Below are 20,902 nucleotides of genomic sequence, written 5' to 3'. Positions count from 1 at the left end.
TCAGCCTCCTTGTGTGAAGACTCTACCTGTGTGACTCCACCGAGCAAAGCCTCCGGCAAGGCACTTAAGTATCGTCTTCTCTCCTTTTTTTTTTTTTTTTTTTTTTTTTTTTGACACAAACCCACACACACATGACTGAAAGTGAAAGTGAAAGTGACACGTGATGGCCAAGTATGGTAACCCATACTTGGAATTTGACCTCTGCATTTAACCCATCCAAGTAAGTGCACACACATTAGGAGCAGAGTAGTGAGTAGTGAACACACACACACACTGCAAACGTGGATACACACACCCGGAGCAGCGGGCAGCCTTGAGTGGCGCCCTGGGAGCGATTGGGGGTTAGGTGCCTTGCTCAAGGACACCTCAGTCATATTCCTGCCGGTACTGGAATCGAACCAGCAACCTTTGGGTCACCAGTCCAACTCTGTTACCATTAGGCCATGACTGCCCCCTTCTTTTCCTTTCCCACTTCTATCGTATTTCCCTTTCTCAACATGTGCTTTCAATACATTCCTGTTGTCTCTCGACAACGTGCACTCATCACGCACAGAAGGCAGCGCAATACTGCTAATCTGCTTCCTATTCTCTCATCCACACACACCTCTCTCTCTTTCTATGGGTCTATGGAATTGTCAGTCAGCAGTCAAAGCTGACTTCATTCCAGCCTTTGCATCTCATTCTACTCTTAATATATTGGGCTTGACTGAGACCTGGATCCGTCCAGAAGACTTAGCATCCCCTGCTGCTCTCTCTAACAACTTCTTTCTCCCACACCCCTCGCCAGTCTGGGAGGGGTGGGGGTACTGGTCTTCTCATTTCTAACAACTGGATACTCAACTCTTCTCTATGCAATAACTCGTTTGAATATCATGCAATTACACTTACAACTCCCATTAGGATCCCTATTGTAGTTATTTATCGCCCCCCAGGTCAACTGGGAAGCTTTGTTGAGGAGCTGGATGTGCTGCGGTCCTCTTTCCCTGAGGATGGCACCCCACTCGTAGTCTTTGGTGATTTCAACATTCATCTAGAAAAGGCGTATGCAACAGACTTCATCTCTCTTCTAGCCTCATTCGATCTCAAACGGCTCATCACCACAGGTACTCACAAATCAGGCAACCAACTGAACCTGGTTTACACACGCAACTGCATCCCAGACAACATTTTGGTGAAACCTCTCCATGTTTCAGATCATTTCCTCATTACTTTCAATCTACAACTCACTACCCATGCTCCACCAACTCCCCTACCAGTTACACTCAGACGTAACCTGCGCTCACTTTCTCCTTCCCATCTTTCCTCTGCTGTGTCATCTTCACTTCCCTCACCCTCACAATTCTCATCTCTAGATGTGAATACCGGAACAGATACTTTATGCTACACTTTAACTTCTTCTTTAGACAATATCTGCCCTCTCTCCTCCAGGCCAGCACGCGCTACTCCCTCTAACCCCTGGTTATCTGAGGTACTTCGTGAAAACCGGACCAAACTCAGGGCAATGGAGAGGAAATGACGCAAATCAAAAGACGCGTCTGACCGGAGTATGTATCAATCTCTGCTCTCTTCCTTTTCTGCTGATGTTCACGCTGCAAAATCTTCATATTTCCACAGCAAGATCAACAGCGCCTCTAACACACGAACACTTTTCAAGACATTCAACTCTCTCCTCTGTCCACCTCCACCATCACCCACCTCCTCTTTAACTGCTGATGACTTTGCTAACTTCACCAACAAAACAACCTCTATCAGCAGTCAGTTCTCAACTCCACACACACACAGGAACCCAAACCATCCTCTTCCACTACCAGAAACCTTCTCTTTACCTTCTCTCCGCTAACCGAGGAAGAAGTATCTAAACTTCTCCTCTCCAGTCATCGAACCACCTGCCCTCAAGACCCCATCCCCTCACACTTTCTACAAGCCATCTCTCCCACACTTCTACCAGCACTCACACACATCATCAACTCATCCCTCCACACTGGCATTTTCCCTACAGTATTCAAGCAGGCTCGGGTAACTCCACTGCTTGAAAAAACATTACACACATAATTTTTAGAGAATTACAGACCTGTCTCTCTCCTACCATTCATTTAGAAAATACTTGAATGAGTTGCTTTCAACCAAGTGTCATCTTTCCTGTCTCTGGCCTTTTTGAAGCCAGATTGGTTGACATCTAGCTGGTTGGTCATTCAACCGAGACTGCACGACTGTCGGTCACAGAAGCCCTGCGGATCGCAAAAGCTGCTTCCAAATCTTCAGTTCTCATTCTGCTGGATCTTTCTGCTGCCTTCGACACTGTGAATCATCAGATCCTTCTGTCCACCCTCTCATCACTGGGCATCAAAGGAACTTCCCTCCACTGCTTTGAGTCCTATCTCACAGGTAGGTCCTTTAGGGTTTCATGGAGAGGCGAGGTATCCAAAGCACATCAACTGAACACTGGGGTTCCCCAGGGTTCAGTTCTTGGACCGCTCCTCTCCATCTACATCACATCATTGGGACCCATCATACAGGCACATGGTTTCTCTTACCATTGCTATGCTGATGACACACAGCTCCGCCTCTCATTTCAACCAGATGATCCCACAGTAGCTGCACGTATCTCAAGCTGTCTGGCGGACATCTCGGCATGGATGAAGGAACATCACCTGCAGCTCAACCTGGCAAAGACTGAGCTTCTCATTCTCCCTGCCAAACCGTCTCTACAGCACGACTTCACTATGCAGCTAGAGTCATCCTCAATCACCCCATCAAGGTCGGTCAGAAATCTTGGAGTAATATTTGTTGACCAGCTGACCTTCACAGACCACATTACAAAGACAGCTCGATCATGCAGGTTTGCAATGTATAACTTCAGGAAGATCAGGCCTTTCCTAACTGAGCATGCAACACAACTTCTCGTCCAGGCCCTGGTTATTTCTAGGCTTGATTACTGCAATGCTCTTCTGGCTGGACTTCCATCATTTGTTACAAAACCTCTACAAATGATCCAGAATGCTGTAGCCCGTCTTGTCTTCAACCAGCCCAAAAGGGCTCCCGTCACTCCTCTGTTCATCTCACTGCATTGGCTACCGCTCGCATCAAATTCAGAGCTTTGACGCTTGCTTACAGATCTACCACAGACTCAGCTCCGTCCTACTTTCACTCCCTACTACAAGTCTACGTCCCTACCAGAAGCCTACGATCGGCCAAGGAGCAACGGCTCGTGGTGCCATCACAGCGAGGCACTAAATCACGCTCCAGAACATTCTCATTCACGGTTCCATGCTGGTGGAATGATCTCCCCACCCTCGTCCATAATGCAGAATCCCTGACATCATTCAAAAGACAACTGAAAACTCATCTCTTCCGTGAGTACTTAACATAAATAAAAAATCTTTTTTAAATCTTCCCTTCCCTTTTAAATCTTCTCTTGTCTGGCTTTTGCTTGCTTTAGTCCTCAGATGTAAGTCGCTTTGGATAAAAGCGTCTGCTAAATGACTAAATGTAAATGTAAGAGGCGCTCCAACAGGGTTACATCCGCCCTTCCACTTCCCCGCTGCTTTGAGTTTTTTCTTCGTGGCTAAGAAGGACGGAGGCTTGTGGCCCTGCATAGACTATTGAGCATCCAACAACATCACCATAAAGTTACGGTATCCACTTCCTCTCGTCCCAGCAGGCCTGGAACAACTTTGTGGAGCAGCCATGTTCACTAAGTTGGACCTCTGCAGCGCGTATAACCTCGTCTGGATACGTGAGGGAGACAAATGGAAGATGGCCTTTGTGACCCCCACTGGACACTACGAGTACCTGGTCATGCCATAGTGACTGGTAAATGCCCCCTCCGTATTCTAAGACTTTATGCACGAGGTGCTCCGGGAATTCCTCCATCGTACCGTGATCGTCTACATGGATGATATTCTGATCTATTCCTGGACCAACCGTCCAGTTTCTCGGCTATAACATCAGTGAACACGGCATCCAGATGGATTAGGGGAAGGTGAAAGCAGTCCGGAACTGGCCCATAACTACCACCATCAAAGAGCTCCAACTTTTCCTTCGATTTTAAAATTTCTATCGCCGGTTCATCCATAACTACAGTTCCATCACCTCCCTGTTGACCAACCTTTTTCAGAAAAAGCCAAAGGTCCCTGTCCTGGACACCAGCTGCCAACCAGGCTTTCCAGAGCTTTAAAGACTAGTTCACAAGTGCACCGCTCTTGGTGTCGAGGTTGACGCCTCCACTACAGGGGTAGGAGCGGTGCTATCGCAGCAGCAGGGGAATCAAGCACGTCACCATCCATGCGCCTCCTTTAAAAAACTATCCCCGGCCTGGGATCAATTACGATATTGGTAATCGAAAACTACTGGCCATCAAACTCGCCTTAGAGGAGTGGAGACACTGGCTGGAGGGTGCCAAGGAGAAATTTACATTTCTCACGATCACAAAAATGTCAATATCTCTGAGATGCCAAACGCCTCAACCCCAGACAGGCAAGATGGGCTTTGTTTTTCACCTGATTCAATTTCACCATTTCCTATCGTCCCGGTACAAAAAATCTCAAGGCTGATGCTCTATCCCGACTCCATAACTCTAAAGAGAAGAACGAAGATCCAGAGCCCATCTTGCCTTTAAAGATCATCCTGAGCCCCATCCGTCAGCAGCTTTCCTCCTCTAGTGTCTCCGAGCCATCTCCGCCGGGGTGTCCAGCCGTTCGCATCTACGTTCCCTAGTCACAACGCAATAATCTCATGCACTCGTCACATTCTTCCGTGGGCACTGGCCAATCAGGGGCCAACTGTACCCTCTCACTGCTACAAGATAGTTTCTGGTGATCCAACATGCCAAGGGATGTGAGAAGGTTTGTCCAGGGATGTCCAGACTGTGCCATCACTAAATCTCCTTCCGTTGCCCATTCCCCGACGCTCCTGGTCACACCTAGGAGTAGACTTCGCCACCAACCTACCTCCCTCCGAAGGTGGCGATACATGTATCCTAGTCATTGTTGACCGATTCTCCAAATCCTGGCGTCTGATTCCTTTGAAAGGTCTACCTACTGCCATGAGTACTGCGGAGCTACTCTTCAATCACGTTTTTTGAAACTATGGGATTCCTGAGGACATTGTGTCAGATCAAGGCCCGCGGTTCATCTCCCAGGTTTGGAGGGCTTCCTTCAGACTCCTATGCATGACTGTCAGTCTCTCTTTTGGATGCCATCCCCAGACGAATGGGCAAACGGAGAGAAAGATCCAGGAGATTGGGCACTTTCTGAGAACCTTCTGCCACAGGCACCAGAACTCTTGGAACCAATTCCTAGGCTGGGCCGAGTATGCACAGAACTCCGTCAGCCTGCCACTGGACTCACTCCCTTCCAGTGATTGCTCGGTTACCAGCCTCCACTGTTCCCATGGTCCGGAGAACCCTCCGACGTCCCCTCCGTTGACTATTGGTTCCGAGAGAGTGAGAGGATCTGGGACGACGTGCATCACCTTCAAAGGGCAGTGCGCAGACAGAAGATCCAAGCAGACACTCGGAGAGTGGAACCACCTATCTACCAGCCAGGAAAGAAGGTCTGGCTTTCTACGCGGGACATCAAGCTGTGTCTGCCCTGCAAGAAGCAGAGTCCCAGATTCGTTGGCCCCTTCACCATCACCCGACAGATCAACCCTGTCACCTACCAGCTACAGTTACCCTCACACTACAGGATTCATTCTACCTTTCACTCCTCGAGCCCTATCGCTCACCTGTTTCTGTTCCCTCCACAGAGCCTGTCCTGACAGTGAAACCCCCCCCCCTTCCGTTAGTACTGGAGGATGGAATGGTCTACACCGTCCATGAAGTCTTGGACTCCTGCCGTGGTGGTTGTCTAGAGTACCTGGTGGACTGGGAGAGCTACGGACCAGAGGAACGTTCATGGACACCCAGGGAAGATATCTTAGATCGGACCCTCCTTACCACATTCCATGAGACTGAGGCCGACCACGACGTCGGGGTCCCCTCAGGAGTGGGCAGTGGAGGAGGGGGTACTGTCAGGGATCAGCCAGGCTCCACCACCACACAATCACAAAGATCGCTGTCACCTGAGTACTAATCACCTGCACGTCATTTGATCGTCAGCACAAAAGTTCTCTCCACACACAGTCACATTGTCTGGTCTCGTTTTTGAGTAAGGACTCTCTTCCCGGTATCCTTTACCATCCCATTGATGTCACGTGTTATCATCTAACTTCCAGTGTTTCCTGCGTCTCCTTCGTCTTCCTGGTTCCAGTCTTCATCCCACAACTTACCTCTCTCCGTTCCACTCTGCATGTTCCAGCGATCTCTCACTACAGCATCCACAGCCTACTTCATCATCTGTAAGAGCACAATAACCTTCAGTATAAGGTTGAATAACCTTCATCGTCATTTACCGAAGACATTCTCCATCGTCAACAAGTGGTACTCACCGTCACTCATATCAATAAACCTGTCTCTCAATTGTAACCATTTGTCTTGAGTCTCTGTTCCATAACACATCACTTGTCCATGTTAGCCTAAATAATGTTAACACATGGAACCTTACCAATATTTTTAATAGCAAATGTGAGAAACTATCGCACTGTAGGCTACATCTATGTGAAATAAACTACCATTCAAGAAGTCAGAATGTGATATTTTACTCACTTCATGTTTAAAAGTGAGATGATGCTTTTAGCGAGTACGCCAAGAACTTCAGTTCTTTTACTGTTTGAAAAATGCACCTCGAGACTCCGAGTCATGCATCTACTATGTGCTATGATGTCACAGTGTGCTAGTCGAGTCACCTTCATTTACATGGCGCTTTATACAATACTTATTGTTTCAAAGCAGCTTCACGGTAATAAACAGAATCCGAATCATTTAGTAAAATAGAATTCAATTCTACTGTAAAGAAGCTCTAAAAGAGACATTAATGCACATGTTCATAAAATCTTTGTATTGGATATGAAAACATATTTGGCTTTCTGAAGTCCAGCCCAAAGACTGGGATGTAATTGACTGTCAGAGTTAAGAATTCTTTTGCTTTTCTTCTCCAGGGTTGGACACACACCATCCAGTCTACAAAAAATGTACTGGATTAAGAATTGGATGGATGTCATCCTGACAGGAACTCAAACCTGTCTGTCTAAGCAAGAACATGAGCGACTAAAGACTGGAGACACGTCCTCAAGTCATCACAAACGCAGACGTTTTTGCAAAAACAGACTGTGACAGTTATGACACCAAAATTTAGTTGTACTTGTGAAAATTCACAATGTTCAATTTAATAAATTAATTAAATGTAAAATAACACTGCATTAATCACTAAATTAAACCGATTATAAAGTTACAAAGTTATTCAGTCAAGAGCAGCAAGTCATTTTCTCTGCAGCATTATTAGGCTGCTGTCACTTTAAGATCTAATGCACTGATCCAATATAGCCTACTTATACTGTACACATGCGTTTACTTTCTCAACTGTTTAACAGACTATGATGACCTGACCTGATGGACTCGTTACATCATAAGAAGTATGGCATCTACGCTAATGTTAGTCTTTCTGTTTATTCCGAGGTTTCCTGTAGTCAGCCAGATCCGGCCCGTATCCAGATCAGATGGTGAACTTGCGCCTAGACACGACCACAACGCCTTCCTGAAGCGCCAGTCTCATCCGCCCTGTGAAGGCCTCATCTACATGACAGCCATCAGCACTGATCCTCAAAAAACTTGTCTCAATACTGATCAATATTCTCAACTGTAACTAACGTTACAGTATGTAAGTAATTATTCTAGTGACATGTAATGCTAGATAACGTTTGCTAGTACATTATTTCAGCAACATGACAAGCCAGTGAATTAGCAGGTTTCAATTGTTGCTTACCACAGTGCGTCACATTTTATCTACACGTTATGCTGCTAGAGTTTTGACACAGAGTCAATGGGCTGTGTCTAATTCTTTCTTTTTCGCTTGTTTATCGTCATTGGTCTTTTTCCTTTTACCTCCTTGTTTTATGAGCAGGTGCCACTCGAGAAATTGGCAGTTTAGGTTGTGTCACGGTTCACTAATCGGCTGTCTCATGCTGAAGTGTCTGCGTGAGTGTAATTGTGTGGGTGTGGTTACTCATTGTGTTGATTAGTGTCACCATTTGTCATCAATTCCAGTTCCTTTTTTATGCCCAGCATTTTCTCTCTCTTGTTGTCAGATCGTTGTGGTTGTTCCTCGGTGTGTGTCCTGTTCTCGTGCCTCGGCTGTTTCAGTTCGTCTTCTGGATTATCGTCTGTTCCTCGTGTCGTCTGGATGTTCCACGGTTCCTGGGTTTTCACTCGGGCACGTTCATCACAGCACCACCACCGGATCGCCATCTCGTCCCTGCTTTACTTACCACCTGAGTGTTTGCCCCGACCTGTGTCTAACATCTGACTACTCTCAATAAACTGGATTTACTTACATCTTGCATCCTCCTGTTATTTCATTACAGGTTGTTTCTCCGCCATTAGCAAAGCTGCAGCACACCATCAATCTTGAGTTTGAACGACGGTACGCCCTCGCGCTGTGCAAGAGAGGGGTGTCATTAGCGCGTACACGAGCGTGATTGACACTGCTAAGACATTCCTCCTGGCTCTGATTGGTTGTTTCTGACCGGGAGCGGTGTATTTCTGCAAATGGCAATAGGACCACTGGGAGGAGCCAGAGGACCTTGATTTTTTCACAGATTATCTGTCTCATATTCTACTATCAGGATATAATGACAGTTTTAACAAATATTTGTTTACAAAAGTTACCTACTGCAGCTTTAAGGTGGACGATGACGCCATTTTCTTCTAAAAAAAAACTTTGTTGTATTATTTTCATGTTATCACTGTGAAGCTGCTTTGAAACAATCTCTATTGTAAATAGCGCTATATAAATAAAGGTGATTTGACTTAACTATAGCCCCTTTCACACAGCGCATTGATCCCGGGAAATTGCCGGGAAATTGCCAGAACACCTTCTGTGTGAATGCAAACACGACCCGGGATTGATGCTGGGATCGATGCCGGGTTGGGGACCTAGTAACATTGCCGTGTTCAGTCCTTGAACACGCGCTGTGTGAACAAATGCCGTAATCAATGCCGTGTCGTAATGATGGTGCTGAAGCCGGGATCGTTCGCCATCGTGAAACGGTACGTAATGTGCTAGTTTATGATCGAATCAGAGAAAAAAATGCACAAGCGTGGTTTCTCGAGAGAGAAATTGCACCTCATGAGCAAACAATAGAAGCTTCTGAGACATTACATTTCACATCGATGTCACGTGTCTTTACGGGATTTTTACGGGTTTCGTGTGAACGCACTCTCTGATTCCAGAAAATCACTGGCAGTGTGAATGAACCAAAGTCAAACGAACCCGAGTCAAATCCCAGGTCACTTTATTCGTGTATTTTCCATAATCTCTGTGTGAAAGGGGCTTATGTTTATTAGGATACTCCTTGAAACAATCACTTTTTTTAAACAGATCAATTCACTATTCGCACGCTGTCTGAGTCACAGCTTTCTGGTGCACGCCTTTGCGCACAGAAACTTCCCACACCACTTGTGAATTAAAAATTTAGTTAAAACTTTTGCTGCTTCTTGCGCTTGCATGTTTAAATTGGCATGGCTTAAACTTTCGCAGTGCTGGTCCATCAATCCGAGCGTCGTTCATGTTTGCTTTCATGTTTTCACAACATTGCATTGCTAAATTTCATAAAAATGTTACTGGCCAACTGGTGATTGACACCGTTTCATATACTCGCCAACATTGATTTTTACTCATATTTGCCCTTTGGCGAGTGTAAATTTTAGGCCGTATTAATCATTCAGCTTACTAAAAAATAAAAAATAAATGTCTTGAAAATAAGTGGATCTTGGTGGAAAAATATGACATGGTCCCTTTAAATAAATGCTTATTTAATATAATCTTCTTGGTTATATAAAAAAAAAGAAAAAAAAAAGTGCATGCAGAGTCAGTCTCTGTTCTCGTTTCCTTTCTTGTATCATTGCAAAGATTCAGGTAAATCTTGAAACTTGAGGGAACAGTAACCCAAAAACAAATTCAATCCCATATATCAATGAGTGGGCGGGCCACTGGCGGTGCTCCGGAGGCAGTAGAAGCGGCAGAATGGCGTTATCGCAAACACGTTTGACAGTGCACCGCCGGCCGGCCCGCTGGCCATCCGCCGTTCCGCCGCCGTTATATCGAAGGCGGACCTTCCGCAGTTTTGATTTCCAAAGGAAATACAAAATTTACTTTCATCAGAGAACATAACTTTGGACCACTCAGCAGCAGTCCAGTCCTTTTTTAATCTTTAGCCCAGGCGAGACCCTTCTGACACACAGAGCACATTCAGGGCTTTTCGGAGATACCAAATGTTTTATGGTTTCACCATGAAAACAACTTCTTGTTTTGGTCTTTAAAAATGTCTGAATAAAAATGTCTTTAAAAGTGAATATGGAAATAAAGTATTCATCAACATTCCTATAAAACATTAGATATTAAAATGTTGCTAATTATTATGCCTGGCTCACACTACAGGAGTTTTAGGCCGATCTATGCCCGATTTCCCCCTCCCGAGAATCGGAGAAAAATCTTGTCGAGGACTTCGATCGGTTCCGATGTTTGGCGCAGATTATATGGTAATGTGAGGCGTTCACAGATCGAATCTTGCACCTCCCGATCTGCTCTCACACAAATCGGACTCGCCCCGATCATATCAAACATGTTTGATATTTAGCGGGATGAGCAAGATTGTGATTACGTCAGTACTGTCACAATAGCCAATAAGAAACGTGATAGTGATATTTTTAGTGATAACAGCGTGATATGCGGTATTATCTTCATTTATTTATTTATTTACAGTGTATAGATACATTGCATTGAATAGGATATATTAATTTATGGCCATTTTACCCACATATTGCATAAAATAAAATGGTGTATCAATTCATTTAGTTATATCTTTCATAGCGTAGTTGAGAATCATCTTTATACAAATTTTGCGTAAAAATCCTGAAACCTAATATTTTTGGTGATCGAAAGAAAAATCCAATTGTTTTTGCCTATAGATATAAATTCAAGTCATTTTTTTTAAACAACGGAGTCCTGGTGTCCATTACAGAGTACATAGCATAACATATGAATAAAATATCATTTTTCAAAAAAAATTTTTTTTTACATTTTTTCTTATGCTCTAAACAATGTGATGACATGGAAAAAAAAAACTAAATTCAAAAAACTTTTTTTCTTGGTCTCAGGATACCATTATAACTGCAATGCTGACCTGTGGCACAAGGATATACAAGCTATATTTAATAATAGAATAACAGTTAAGCACTGTGACGGAATGAAGTAGAATATTTGGTACCAGGTAATGTGCAATATCAAGTATCAGAGGCATGAAATAGTATTCAAGCTATTTTTAATAAAAAAAACAGTTAAGCACACTGATGGAATAAAAGTAGAATTTTTGGTACTAGTTAATGTGCAATATCAAATATCAGGGAATAGAATTTACAAACTATAATAGAATCGTTAAGCACTGACGGAATGAAATATGCCAATACTAAAGTCACGTAAGTAGAATATTTGATACCAGATAATGTGCAGATATCAAGTATTAGATATATAATCTAAACTATTCTATTTTTAAATATAGCTTGTAAATTTAAGCACTGTAACAATGAAATCAGAAAATTGTATGTGAAATAATTGAGATCTTTGATATCAAAGAATGTGCAGGATAACAGGTATAATATAAATTTTGACATTCAACTTAAACATGACAACAAGTGGGAACAAAGACAATTAACAGCAGAAAATCTGGCTGTAGAGAACACAGCCAATCAGAATGTCTGGAGTGGCTGGGCTCTGCGTGGCGTAGTGGGCTAAGAATCACCGTTTTTCCCCGACCTCCAGAATGAGGCAGTGCAAATTGGCATATCTTCATTGATTTCTCGTGCGCCTGTATAAAAGGACAAACCATCCCATATCCAAGGAGCTGCCCTCAAGGCAGGGTCACGAGAAAAAAACCCCCGCAATTTCTACAGTGAACAGTGTGGATTGGGTGAGTGCAGTCTGACACTTTTAGCAGGCTTTTTTAGGGGTCTTGATGTTACTGACTGCAGGATAAAGAAAGGGTTCCAGTTGTCAGTGATGCTGGGGTGTCAGCCTAGGTTTAAGGGGTCAGGAGTGGGTCCCTCTCAGCTGTGCGGCGCCTTTTTCCACCTTCACGGTCAGCTGTTCCTTTCAGGTAACGCGTAACGTTAACCTGGATCGCCTCATCAGTGGCATCCTGGGTTGCCGGGTTCTTCCGGATAGCTCCTGTAGAAAATAAAGATCTGTCATTCCATTTGAATGGCATAAGGTCATACACATCTACTTAAATATAAAAAAAATATTCAACTTACTTTGAACAATGGTCTTCAGGAACAGGTCTCTAAAACATGCTTTATCCCCTTTACCATTCCCGGTTGCATTGATGGAAAGGAGATTAGAGAAGATACTCTGAAGCATTCACCACACGGTTGTCTTTAGGTCCCTCCCACATTTGATCACCAAAAACCGAAGCTGAAAATACAAAAAAAAAAAAAAAGTGTTACAAATTACATTTCTCAGGCTGTGGATTCAGACTGTATAATATGCAGTGTACAATCTTAATTTTACTTTTTAGATTACCATATGGCGTTAATCAGCACACTTACAAATCGTTGCTGGAGCTCTTTATCCTGCCTCAAACTGTTGTCAAGCAACGTCAACACTTCCTGGGTGTCTAGGGGGAGTAACAGAACCCCTGGCAGGGATAACTCTCCAACAGACACATTGGCACTGAAATGTTGCAGCATAGTGTCCATTTTGTTGTCCATGCTACGCACAACACCGCCAAACTCTCCAAGACGTTGCAGAATTAGGGTCTGATCTGCACCTACAGGAGTTCCCAGAATAAAATAATAGAGTAGTCAGTCCTGGTCCCTCAACTACTAAACTATGACACTTATATCTAGGTCTACTACCTACAGGTGGCCCCAGAGGGAATTAAACCAACAACCACAGGCGTTGTTTTCAAGTTGTACCTGATTGCCCAGTGCGAGCAAACGTCTTCAACATTGTCCCAACTTGCTTCACCTGCTCTTGAAGTGAGCCGCTGTCATCCAAATCTACAAAATGACAGGCATGTGGTAATTTTGGACCTACATCACACAAAAAAGGTAAAATTTAAGAAAGAGTGCATGTTCTCACCTGCTGGTGCATTGCTTTCCCTCAGGGCTCGGTTCTCCTCCCTCAGGGCTCGGTTCTCATCAATCACGGCTTGATTTTCATTCTGGAGTCTCTGGAACATAAAAAAAAAAATACAACAACTAAAGACTATTTTCAATAATGTTAAAACACTGGACACTAAGACATATACTAAGAATATTACCCTCTTGAGGTGTCGTGGGCTAGTCGACGAAACACTGAGGACGGAAGGTGCCCACTTGAAGACCCTAGAGATGTCCCCTACTCAGCTCAATCCAGACGGTTGTCATGGTGGGACCGCACTGTGGTTGCAGCCGTTGTGTGTGCTGGCGCGTGTTAACACTAGACAGAAGGAGATTTACATCACCATATGGAAAGAAGCGTAAATGGATGGAGAAGCATAGGTTACTGTAAAGCTATGTCTTAGTTGGTGCATATCTTGGCGAAAGCCGAGTACAAATCAGCATGAAGTTTTAACATCTACTCTCGTGTAATGGAAATCATGAAGATCTGGATACGTCCAGTGACTGCAGTGAATAGTGCTGCTGGCAACAAGGGAAAGACCTTGTGACAGCCTGGAGAGACAGCTGACAGGAGAAAAGAGAGCTACCTTTAGCTACCCTTGTCGGCAGTATCCAGCTCTGTGTTTACAGGATGCTGGAGACACCCGCCCAAGGCTTCTGAGAAATTAAAGAGAAAAATACACCTAGAGTCTGCGAGAGCTGGGGCGGAAGATGACTCAATGTTGGACAACATGGTTAACGACATTGGAATGGAAACGGATATGAGTATGGAGAGTACTTCACAAAAGACTAGTTCAGGTTCTGCAGTTAGCAAAGTCATTGAACTCCAAGCTTGTGTCTGTGGCTGGAGCAAGGCGACAACGGTCAGGGGGTTGAAGATTCAAAGGAAAATGAAATGCTTGAGGGAGAAGGGACAAGGGCCTCGCATTGATCAGTACTTCTTACGAAGTCAGTCAAGTCAGTCGAATGAAATCCAGCGACTGGAAGCAAACCACAGTTCGCAGGATATCAGTACCCCTGTCATAGAGATGATGAGGGTTGCACAGTTAGTAATGCACACATTGATACTTGTGAACCCGGTCAGACTAACCAGCATAAGAGAGGAAAGAACCTCAACGGGCATAGGCCTGGAGTTAGATGGCCAAGAGCTTGTGAGAAAACTGCATGGGACACGGTAAACCCAGATCTATGCTTTGCATTGGAAAGATTAACTGGAACAGTTGAAAAGAAGCTGGATAAATTTGGGGACATCATTTACGCACATGGAAGTGAGAGGTTTGGTGTGGAAAAAAGGAAGGAAAAAGTACAAACTACTCCTGCTGTATCTAGACGGCAGCAGAAAATTGAAGGGTTAGTTAGAGAAAGGAGACGGCTGGGGAAGCAATGGAAAAAAGCAGAACAAAGTCAGAAGGAGGGATTCAATCTCTTACAAAGGGCCATAAAAGATAAGCTTGCAACATTACGCAGAGCTGAGCGCCTACGGAAACGCTACAAAAAGTAGGAGCGTGCGAGGGCTAATTTCTATAAAGACCCATTCAAATTCGTAAAGAAGTTATTCACCAGTGAGAAGAGTGGCACTTTAAAAGCATCTAGGGTTGAGCTAGAGAGATATTTGGAGGAAACACATACAGATGCAAAAAGGCATGAGCCTATGTCAATTCCGTCAGGTATCCCACCTATCAATCCACCAGAATACCAAATGGAGGTCTGTGCACCTAAGTGGAAAGAGATAGAGCAGGTTGTGAGAAAGGCAAGGGCTTCATCATCTCCAGGGCCTAATGGAGTTCCGTACAGAGTGTACAAGAGTGCTTCAGGAGTTCTACGAATTCTGTGGAAATTGATAAAAGTGGCATGGGAAAATCAGGTTGTACCTAGAGCATGGCGCCGAGCAGGTGGAGTCTTTATACCTAAAGAAAAAGATGCTACAAGCATCAGTCAGTTTCGTCCTATTTCACTATTTAACGTCGAAGGTAAGATTTTCTTCAGCATTATTGCGCAGAGATTGTCAACCTACCTATTAAAGAATGGCTTCATCGACACTTCAGTTCAAAAAGCGGGCATTCCAGGGTTCTCAGGATGCTTAGAACACATCAATGTTATCTGGCAACGAATTCAATCAGCTGAAAAGGAGAGGAAGGAGCTCCATGTGACATTCCTGGATTTGGCTAATGCATATGGTTCAGTGCCACATGAGCTTCTTTGGGCAGCATTTGATTTTTTAGAGTACCAATGTCAATAACAAATTTAGTGAAAGCCTATTTTGGAGATTTGCAATTTAGTTTCTCAAGTCCAAAATTCAGCACCGCATGGCAATGCTTGGAGGTTGGAATAATGGCAGGATGCACCATTTCTCCACTGGTTTTTACCATGGCAATGGAAGTAATCATTAGGGCATCAAGATGGGTAGTAGGAGGAGAGCGCTTGGCTTCTTGGATGCGATTACCGACTGTGCCAAGGTCAGACTGGAAATGACTTTAGCAGAGTCGAGCGACAAATGTGTAAGGGAGGCAGCCCCTTTGGTAAAAACTGGTAGAAAGTGGTCAGCAAAGAAATCAGTAGTAGAGGCAAAGGCTGACCTTCAAATTGGGGATATCGTGGGACAGGTACAGCATGGAACTGGGAACACTTCCCTTAAATCCTGATGTACTGGTTACATCATATGAAGAATGGCATCTACGCTAATTTTAGTGTCTTTGTTTATCCCGAGGTTTTCCCGCAGCCTGGCGGATCCAGGCCGTTTCCAGATCTGACGAAGGACTTTCGCCTGGACCCGATGAAAATGCAGTGCTGAAGTGCCAACTAGCCTCTCCCTATGGAGGATCCCTATACCACTCTACAGAAAAAGCGTTGTGGATTTTTTTGGTTCACGTACCTACCCGGAGTGATAAGATAAAATAAAATTCTGCATCAAAATTTATAGACAAGACAAGTAGTTTGTTTAGGCATGGTTTGTAAGGAATTACAAACCTGCATAAGGATTGGCTGCATAAGGACCTGCATCCAGTACATAAGGAATTACAAACCTGCGCACATATATTCAAACGCACATAACTATAGAATCAATTCTTAATGCGCATGTGAACGCCATCAGCGTCTATCACAGGTCCGCGTTTAAAGTCTGTTTAGAGAGAACGGTGTCGTCTTAGCGGCCCCTAATTTAATAACAAACTATCATTTAGACGGAAGTGAATCAATCAAAACTAACTTTAGCTGGAAAAAACATTTTTCAAGAACCACTATAAAACTAAACCAATCTCTGTTACCTTAAATTATATGTTTATCTCTGTAAAGCTGCTTTGAAACAATCTACATTGTTAAAAGCGCTATATAAATGAGGATGACTTGATTTGACTTGGAAGAGGGGGTTTTGGGCTCAGTTTAGCTCCTCCTAAATGGCACAAGGCAGGCCCTGCTCAAAGGAGGAAGCTGATAGTCAACAAGGTGCGAAAGCAGGAGGAGAGGATGAGGTGTATAAAGGCCATTTCCCAGGCCAAGCAGGGAGAGTGGATGGGATGGGAGAGTGTGGAACAACGCAAAATGGGCTGGCAAGACCTTTGGTCAATGGAAGAGAGTAGGATCAGTTTCCTTATTAGGTCAACATATGATGTTCTCCCATCACCGCAGAACCTAAACCTCTGGGTAGGAGAGGATCCCTCTTGGCCTTTGTGTTCATCACCTGCCACATTAAGGCACATTTTGACAGAATGTAAGGTGGCTCTTAGCCAAGGTCGGTTTACTTGGCGCCATGACCAAGTATTGCGATGTTTGGCTTTAGCATTGGAAGGCAAGCGTAGTATGACCAATAAGTTGCCGCCTGTTCTAGCAAAACTTTACACGCAGAAGACAATATTCCTCCGCCCAGGTGAGCAACCACCAAGAAAATGTGCTAACACCAATTCTCGCCCAGGACAACTGGAAGCTGCTGGGGACTGGAAGATGCTGGCTGATCTTGATCAATGGCTTATTTTTCCACCTGAGATTGCCACCACTAACCTACGACCAGATATTGTTTTGTGGTCTGGATCAGCACGCATTGTTCAACTGATAGAGTTAACAGTGCCATGGGAGGATGCGGTAGATGAGGCATATGAGAGGAAGAAACTGTGGTATGCTCATCTGGCCACTGAAGCAGAACAGCGAGGATGGAGAGTCCAGGTTTATCCAGTGGAAGTAGGTTGTCGAGGTTTTGTGGCACACTCTACAACCCGGTTCCTCAGAGACGTCGGATTCAGTGGCCAAGAGTTGCGTTGCACAGTAAAGAACTTATCTGAAGCAGCAGAAAGGAGCAGCAACTGGCTGTGGTTGAGACTGAAAGATTCTAGCTGGCTGTGTACAGGCCGCCATGCTACGGTTTCGTAGACTTCTTGAAAACTTGGGAACCCTCTTGAAAACCCTAACCTCTAACCCTAACCCTAACCCTACCCCTAAATACTAACTTGTATAATATTTACGGTTATTACGTTCCTGTGTATATTGCGTGAATGACGGGTGGTTGGGCAGATATTGTGTTTTGCGGTAGGTGGTATGCCATACGGAACCGTTGCCACTGAAGCTGCATATTAATGCACCAGTGGGGCTCGACAGCCTTAGTCAAACGGGTTGGCGCGTATGGTTGGGTTGCGGAGAGATTGTGAGATTGTGGTTAGGTCTCAGCCGCAGGAGGGATATAGAGGTCAGTAAGCTGGGCTGAGTTGAGTGGGGGACGGAGGGGGTGAGGTGACTCTGGGACGCCAGAGTCACCTCACCCTGAAACTCACCCTGACTCTGAAACATACCATTTCAATGCAGTTTGGGAGTGACAGAAATACCTTAACGGAGCTAGCAGCAACCCTCCTCTATCTGAGGACTAAGTTAAAGTATCTATTTTGTAAGTTTAAGTAAAAGACAGGTTGATGAAAGAACTGTAAGCTCAAATTCAAAAGCTTTCAAATTCAAAATACACACACACACTTACTGTACACTTAGGCCTACTACACATGATTTTAAAAACAGTACCATTGCAGTTTTTATGTTATGATGTTGAATTGGTGACCTAAGAACGATCTTACATTAAAGGTACATAAAGGTGCTGAAGTCTGACTTATTTGAAAATGGTTAATATTTGACAGAAATGTAAAAAAGTAATCAAATCAAATTTAATATGTAACATTGCTTTAGTAAAATTTAGTTACACTGCTCATTATTATAAATTAAATAAGGAACTTGCAAAGAGTAATTTATGAGCTAACAGAAAAGCTAGTAACTTGTAACTTGTACATTTAACCTACTATGGCTTATTGGCTTTGTATGGCAGGCAGTAACGTTAGCCAACTAGTTTACGATTAGACTAGGCTAGCTATCAATAACGTTACACTGACACAACTTAAGTTAATGCTCTGAATTCGCAGCTAATATCAAATACATAACTTTTTAATCAAGTTAAAATTTCAAGGTCAACCACAAATAATCCGTTTAATTACACCCTTAAATTCAAGGGTGTATGGGTAATGTAGTCTCTGCTCTCGGTGGGACGAATTAGGAAGCGTGCATTGTGAAAGGCGCTCTGAAAAGCGGCACCGCAGCCAAAGGATTAAAACAGATGTGCAAATGAGTGTACCGGTACGCTAAAAGCACGTTCTGGGTGCACGGAGAGGTGGCTGTACGCTCAAGAGCTATATTTGGAAGTGGCGGTACTGAGTACCGGCGCGTACCGCCCCACTTAAAGCACTGCATATGCCCTCCTTAAGACTGAGGTCTGGCGACGGGTCTGTGCTTAGGGCCGGCGGCAAAAAGAAGCCATGCAGAAATTTTTGCTATCTGGGATAATCTAAATAATTCTATCATCATTATTTACTCACCCTCATGTTGGGTATTGGGGTATTTAAAAAAATATGATGTGACCCCTTTAAATAAATGCTTTCAAAGAATATTAAAGAATAAATGCTTTTAAACAGTCCCAATCTATGACAAAACTTTGAAGTGAAAATGCAAGGGCCTACTTGTAAAGTTTAAAGAAGACAAGAACTGAACTCAAGCAGGAACTTAAATACACAAAGATAATTAACTAAAAGAGGAACCGCTGTGATGAGTGTTAGTGACCATGGTGACTGATGAGAACAAAGGAACACATGTGACGATCAGTGAAAACCAAAACAAACTGAACATGAAGGTGACACTACTATTGAGCTTCCTGAAATAAACTGTTTAAAATCTCTATATGCATAGACTAGAGCCAGCATATGGACAACAATAATAATAATAATAATAGGCTAATAATAATAATAAAATTAGGTGCATGACATCCCTATTCATGGATATGTAGGTGAAAGAAGCTATTCTTGTATTATTAGAAAGATTTAGGTCAATCTTAAAGGGGTGGTAAAATGGCATTTTCACAAGATGTAATATAAATCTCTGATGTCTCCAGAATGTGTGTGTGAAGTTTTAGCACAAAATAAGTCCCTCCCCTTCCGGTGGACCACCATGGGACCTTATTTCGGAAAAATATTGTATGGTAGTCAATGGTGAGAGACAACAAATATTTGGATCCCTTTTGAATTGTGCACTGAATTACACATATGATGTTTGTCAATTTAAAAGATACAGTTTAAAGTCAAGAAAGTCGCAGTTTGACTTAAAACTGTTGAGGTATAAGACTGTGAAAATACGTAATTACAAAGACTACAAACCCAAAAGGCGCGCATGTGACGTCTTACCTTTTCTATCAATGAATGAAGCTAACTTTACTGAAGCTAACGGCTGTCATTTTTTCTATAGTCTTACGTTTTAATCGTAACGTTACGCCGTCATGCCTGTGTGTTTTGTACCAGACTGCACACAGACTGCGAGACGAGAGATGTAGTTCATTGATTTGCACATAAAACTAAATGTTAGCCTACTCTTCTGTTTTATGACAAACTGTGACTTTCTTGACTTTCATAATTATCTTTTAAATTGACAAACATCATATGTGTAGGCTAATTCAGGGCACAGTTCAAACGGAATAAAAAGATAAGTTGTCTTTCGCCATTGACTTACATAAATATTTTTTCCGAAATAAGGTCCCATGAGCCGGAAGCAGAGGGGAGGGACTTAGGGAATCTATAAATCGCTCGCACACAAAAGGACAATTTTGAAGAATCTTTTATGCAGCTGTTTTCCATACAATATCTGTTCATAGTCATGAAAGCTCCAAAAAGGCCAAAAATGGCATAACAGTAGGCTAACATAAGTAGCCTAGTCGTCCAAATGGCCATATGTGCAATAAATTCAAGACTTTGGATGTTAAACACTTGGTTTTACTCACTGATACCATAGACTGAAGTTCTGAAATGTCTGAAAATACTGCAGCAAATGTTGTTGACACTATAATGCCATTGGTGTGCAGGATGGAATATGTTTTTAAGGTCTGTAGCAGAGGGGAACAACACAAACCACTGTCACTCGGAACCTAAAATCTTCCATAAAAATCTTTTTTTTATTTTGTTTTAATTTTTAAATGCACCATTCCATTTAAATGTACACTCTTTCTGCGCTTGGTTGCGGTTTCATTGTGATTGCGATGATCAGGGTAAGCTGAGGTGAGTCCATACACTGGGCTGCATTAGGAATTAATTGTGTTTGTTTAATTCAGGGCTCACGTTTCCCTGCTCTCACTGAGACTGTCAC

General features: G+C 43.4%; 1 long non-coding RNA gene across 1 annotated transcript; it reads right to left on the bottom strand.

Annotated features, from left to right (window-relative positions):
• Nucleotides 1–12,848: 12,848 nt before the first annotated feature.
• LOC143753700 (uncharacterized) lies at nucleotides 12,849–13,332 on the bottom strand. The gene is made up of 3 exons (XR_013207803.1): nucleotides 13,236–13,332; nucleotides 13,070–13,153; nucleotides 12,849–12,921 (listed from the first exon to the last, which is right to left on the bottom strand). It is a non-coding gene; the product is annotated as an uncharacterized LOC143753700 (long non-coding RNA).
• Nucleotides 13,333–20,902: the final 7,570 nt, after the last annotated feature.

This window comes from Siphateles boraxobius, unplaced genomic scaffold (genome assembly GCF_051911475.1).
Source record: "Siphateles boraxobius isolate OS27281-9 unplaced genomic scaffold, OSU_SipBor_1 104, whole genome shotgun sequence".
In the NCBI taxonomy this organism is placed as follows: Eukaryota; Metazoa; Chordata; class Actinopteri; order Cypriniformes; family Leuciscidae; genus Siphateles; species Siphateles boraxobius.
This window is presented reverse-complemented; position numbering and strand designations above follow the sequence as displayed.